Raw genomic sequence first — 5,680 nt, forward strand, 5'->3', positions numbered from 1 at the left:
CGCCGCGCATGAGCGGAAGTGACGTAGCGCGCTGAAAAGGCGCGGTAGGAACCAGGAAGGCTCTTCGCGTAGAGAAAGAGAGAAACCCCCGTCGTCCGCAGGATAGCTCTCTGCTTTAGTGACCAGGTTTGAAAATACTTAAAAATAAATAAATAAAACGTCCCTAGCGTCTACAGTAGCCTGTGCGTAATCGACGTCGTTGCGTAAATCCTGGATTGAACATGTGCACGTGTTGTTGGGAATGGCGGGAATGTTTTTTTAATCGTGCGATGCGGCTTTACAAAAAGCCCGCAAAATCGAATAATTTATTGTCTAAATTTCTTTGTGCAGAAAGTTCCGAGAATGGATGCGTGTGTTGGGCGATAATGGGATAGCTGCTGTTTGTTGGTGGTGGTAGCCTAGTGGGTAACTCACTCGCCTATGAACCAGAAGACCCAGGTTCAAACCCCACTTTCTACCATTGTGACCCTGAGCAAGACACTTAACCCTGAGTGTCTCCAGGGGAACCACTGATTGTAACTCGCTCTGGATAAGTGTGTCTGATAAATGCTCTAAATGTAAGTGTTCTTTTCAGTGTATACAGAAGCTTAAATGGAGTCAGTTTATATGGAATAGCTTTAATGATAATCTAACATGAAGTTTACACAGTCCAATGGCCAAGCCACCATAAATAAATCATTTTTGCCCAGAATAAAAGAAAAAAAAAAAACAGTTTAAATGGGGAAAAAGTGAGGCCTTTTGCAGCATTTATCAGACACCCTTATCCAGAGCAATCAGCTGTTACAGGGACAGTCCCCCCTTGAGACACTTAGGGTTAAGTGTTTTGCTCAGGGACACAACGGTAGTAATTGGGATTTGAACCTAGGTCTTACCCACTAGGCTACTACCATCGGGTTTAAATAATACTTTGAAGTAATAATTTTTTTTCCCTGCCTCTCTGTAACTAGACGTTAACACGGAGAAGGCCCTCTTAACAGAACTGGTAAAGTGCTTCAGGTCCCTCTTTTGGTGTAAAAATGTCCCCAACCAAAAGATGTCACTGTTGCACAACCAAACGCGTCGGTGTCTTCTGCCATGCGGCTAAGCTGCAGCGTTCAAGCTTACGTGTGATCCGTATTTGAGAAATGGACGAGCGGATTGGCCGTCTTTCCCATCTTCGCTGCTTCACGGCATTCGGCCACGTCCGACTGGCGCAAAACCGGCCCTGTCGCAACCGAGCTGAGGCGTGGCGAGCGTTTGATCACATCGGGGAGATTTAATTTGATTCCGCCGGCATTATCGGTGCGTTACCCTCGCTGACCTACAGGCTATCCCCATGCTGACCCTCTGAGGATAATAGTTTAAATATTTAAACCCACCCAGAGTTTTCCCCCTATAGATCGTTGCCATTGAACCGACTGCTTTGCTTGGACAATATTTTTCATTACGTTTTAGTCAAAGAATGCTTCCTGCTATTTAAAGCAGCATTAGCTATGTGTGCATTGAAATAACACTTTTGAAACGTAATAACGTTAGTCAATTCAGTTTAGAGATGTTTGTTATATTTGTGCATTCTTGTAATTTTTCTAATCATTTCCGAATGACAGAACCGTTTTCTCAGTAATTTGCAAATAGCGGTTCGTTGTGCCGCAAACATTATGCCGTTTCTGACTTGCGTTCTCACAGCCGGGAAGCACTTGAAATGCTACCTCTGTGGCGAGTATTGCATAACCTTTCCATCAACCGGGAAGAACCCATTCCTCAGGCATGCGGATTAGGCCGTATTATAATAATTCAACAAAGGTCAGGCCATAGCGTTGTGGGAACCAGACTGGTCGGAGCGCAGAATGCAGAAAAGGTCACCTCTACCGCAATCGTATTATCTTGCTGCCATTTGATATAATTCATCGGTACGATTGATTTCGCCCAGATGTTACAAATTCAACCCTGTTGCACCTGCGAAGGAGTGCATTCACCCATCTGAAGTTGGTTGGTTGGTTTATTTATTTTAATGGCTCCTGCCATGCTCTGTGACACCGTAATGAACGGTCCTGTTATGTGAGTGGTCGAGGTGGGTCAGGTCTGGGAGCTGACGGTTTTTCCACCACCACCCTTGATGGGTAGAAAAGTTTCCTTTTCTCACAGTTCATTTTACATAATCTTGTTGTTTTTTTTTGTCTTCAATGTGATTATCATAATCTATTTTAACATGTCTTTCTTTTGTTTGTGAAGTACAGATGTTCTGTTTATGTGGTGTGAGGTAATGGTGTTTTGCTGTCAGCTCATTAGAAGTTGCAGTAATTATGGCGTCCATAATTATCCGCACTTATGTAACTCCACAGTTGTCCCAAGATGGCCACCGAAACTTCTGGTCCAACTTTTACCACGTGTCATCTTGCGTGAGGTGACCAGCTTCTTCTGCAGGTCCCACTGAGCGCCCTAACCCCACTGTCCAGCCGGACCTAACGCAGATCACGTTAAAATGCTACATACAAGCAGAACTCTCCCCACAGAGCTACTTTGCCACAACACGGCGTCTTTATTCTTCTTGATTTAAGCAGCGGGATTCAGTTTCGTCTGTCCACCACCAAATGTGCCTGTAAAGTCTGAGTTGCTGCCTGGACACTGGCAGTAATGCATCCCTCCTCTGGAGACTCGGGGGGGGGCAATCGGTAAAGTGTTTTATTTCACAGATCTGGGACCAGCTACAAATCTGGCTTTCGTCATTAAACGGGGAACGGCGGAAATTATGCCAGATCTGTGAATAGGTAATTTCTGACACCACTCAAGGCAGCGCGTCTACTGGATGAGCTGGTTGAGTGTGTGCATGGGTGGGGGGTGGAGAAGGCACTGAATGGATAGTTGAAAAAGGGCGGAGCTGGTCTGTATCGCTTCTGCCAGAGCGTTTGTGTGCGGCGAAGTCCGATGCATTTTGGCACCAAGCACCGCGTCCGTGGCACCAGCCCAAATGTGTCCGACACAAAGCCGGGTCTCCTGTGCTGCTTCCATCAGCGGCAAATAATAATTAGATCAACATTACCCCTCAACAATGGGCTCCATAGATCAGCCTCTTTCAAATTGCATTTCCTTCCAGTCAGGCCCATTAGTGTGGCCAAACAGACCGTCTTCAGAAAAGAAAAAAGCTTATCGCTGCAGCTTCTCCCAGGCCTGCTGCTAAAACAGACGATGGAGCAGGCCACGCGAGGCTATCGGCTACTGTATTTCCCTAAAAAAAAAAAAAAAAAAAAAAGTTCCTTTTTGTTTGTTTATGTCACAGAATATGCCATTTTATCAGTTGCTGCCTATAAGCAGGAAAAAAAAAAAAAAAAACCATGACGTGGAACAACAAATGATGAGGAGTTGGCCACCTGGAGTGAATGCAAAAGTGAACAATTAAAAATCAATTTACTGTCAAAAAGCTTTGCCGTCTAATTAAAACCACACACGCGGCAGTGTCTGCCTCCCCATTGGCTGATGCACCGTCGCATGGCTCGTATATTTATCTCCTTCGCCGGCGTGGTAGTTATTGCCGTTGTTGTTTTTTTTTTTTTCCCCCCACCTCCTCCCCCCACTGTCATTCTTTGCTCCGTCTCTCTTTGAGATTTTTGCAAATTCAGATGAGAGCCATTAGACGTTATTTTCATACGGTCGCGATCAGGCATCTAAATGCATTTTAAATGGCACCACTGTTCAGTTCCTACCAGGTGTCCAATCCTGCAAGTGGAGTGCAATGATCGCGCTCATTAGAAACGTGTACACCTCGTATAAATGATCACCCGTCGCATCATCGTGAGCGCCGGTTTTGTTTCATCTTTTTTTTTTTTTTTTTAAAGCTAATCTCTGTTCATTTACATCATGATCCATTCCTCTAATCCCCTTTGTGTTCCTCGCGTTACCCTCCGCACACTCTTTACTCCTGTCATAGTGCATTACAAAAGCCACTGGAGACCGGCTAACAACCGAGCCTCCATCGGGTACACGCCGTTCGACGCCACCCGGGCACAAATCCGAGGGAGCGACGGCAAAACGGCGGCTTCTTGCGGCCAAATAAAAATGTCACATTCCCCCAAGCATCTTTTTTTGGACCTTCAATGTCATTTTTAAACAGATGTTTCTGACACCGGTGGCCAGGACCTACGCTTAAAACCCGCAGCGCCGCGCGGTCGTTAAAGCCACCGCTGACGGACGCTTCAGTCGTGACAACACGCGCGGGCAGGCGGCCTTTCGGGACGCCATGCCATGCAAGTGAAAACAATCGCGGCGAATCTCGCAGCGCCGCGGTTTAACGGGGGGGGACGCTAATTAAAATAACGGCAATTATTATTATCTGGAACTTTCAGAGCTAGGCCTCTAACCTGCGAAACCTAATTAAGTCTGCGGAAGAAACGAAGGAGGGGGCGGGGTTGGGGGGGGGCATTACTAATCAATCAGCCAGAAATAAGATACGCGGAAATAGAAAAGCCCGGATGATTGAAGGCTGGACCGGGGAGATAATGGAAGAGGGGAATTTCTGACCAGGGAGTCATGTACAGGGCGTCACCGCGCCGAGGCCTCGGCGAGGCCTGTCCGCGCAGAAGGTCCCTGGGCGTCCCGTCGTTTCGGGCCAGGTGCGGCCTGCGCAGTCGACAGGTCGAGGAGGTGAGGCGGAGTCGCGGAGAGCCCGGCAACAGAAGGAGGCCGGCGAGCCTCGCGGAGGAGCTCAGTTCGGTAATTAGGCTCGCGAAGGCTGCGCCGTGATCCGCTCTGCAACCCCGTCCCCGAGATCGACGTGTCTCGCTGTTTACTTTAACCCCAAACAGCAAATACTCACCACCACCCCCTTCCTCTAACTAAAATACGCTTTTTTTTTAAAAAAATATCTCCTATGATGGTCACATGCTTGTAAAATTTGCCATCCAAACAAAACAAATAGTTTTACAAGGTTTAAAATAATCCAGTGAACCAGTGTTGGCGTCTTAATTGTGTGCTGGTCTTATCGTGGTGAGAGCTTGTCCAATGGGGCTGCAAGAGAAATGAAAAAGACCTGGAATATAATGAAGAATGCTTTAAGAAATGAAGACTTTTTTTTTTTTTGTTTTCTCTTCTTGCCGTTATTATTAAAGTTGCCATTGAAGCATATTACCAATTATGCATCTGTTCGGTGGTGCAAGACGTCAAAGGCTTTGGTGACACAATGGCAGGATTAAGGGAAAGAAGGGATTTTATGGCCAATACGTCATAGGAACTATGACAATGTGACAGTTTTTTTTTTTTTTTTTTTTTTCTTATTTCCACTCTATGCCCTTGCACGTTATCAACAGTGGATCTTGCTTTTCTGCTTTATTTATTTTATATGTAAATGTTGTCTTGCCTTTTCTCTAATCTCTAAACCCATCAGCTCTTCCCCTTTTTTTCAGTTTCTGGGGACACATCACAAAGCTTCCCGATGAACTCTCCTTTTCTTTTTGAGACTAGAAACTTAACTGATCCCAGTTCAATCGTGTTTTATTGAAAGTCTTTGCAAGGACCATGTCGTGCTGTGTCCTTGTCTCTTTTTTTTGTCTTGACACCTGAGAGGTGGCAGCCTAAGAGCCAGTGATTTGGGCTAAAAACATGAACCCCACTGCAAATCATGCTACCAGGTTATCACTTGTAAACTGGAACATTTTCTTGTTTATACCTTAAAGGCAAAAATGTACACATTAGAAATATCCAATGAGGC

Source organism: Denticeps clupeoides, chromosome 2 (assembly GCF_900700375.1).
Source record: "Denticeps clupeoides chromosome 2, fDenClu1.1, whole genome shotgun sequence".
NCBI classification, from domain to species: Eukaryota; Metazoa; Chordata; class Actinopteri; order Clupeiformes; family Denticipitidae; genus Denticeps; species Denticeps clupeoides.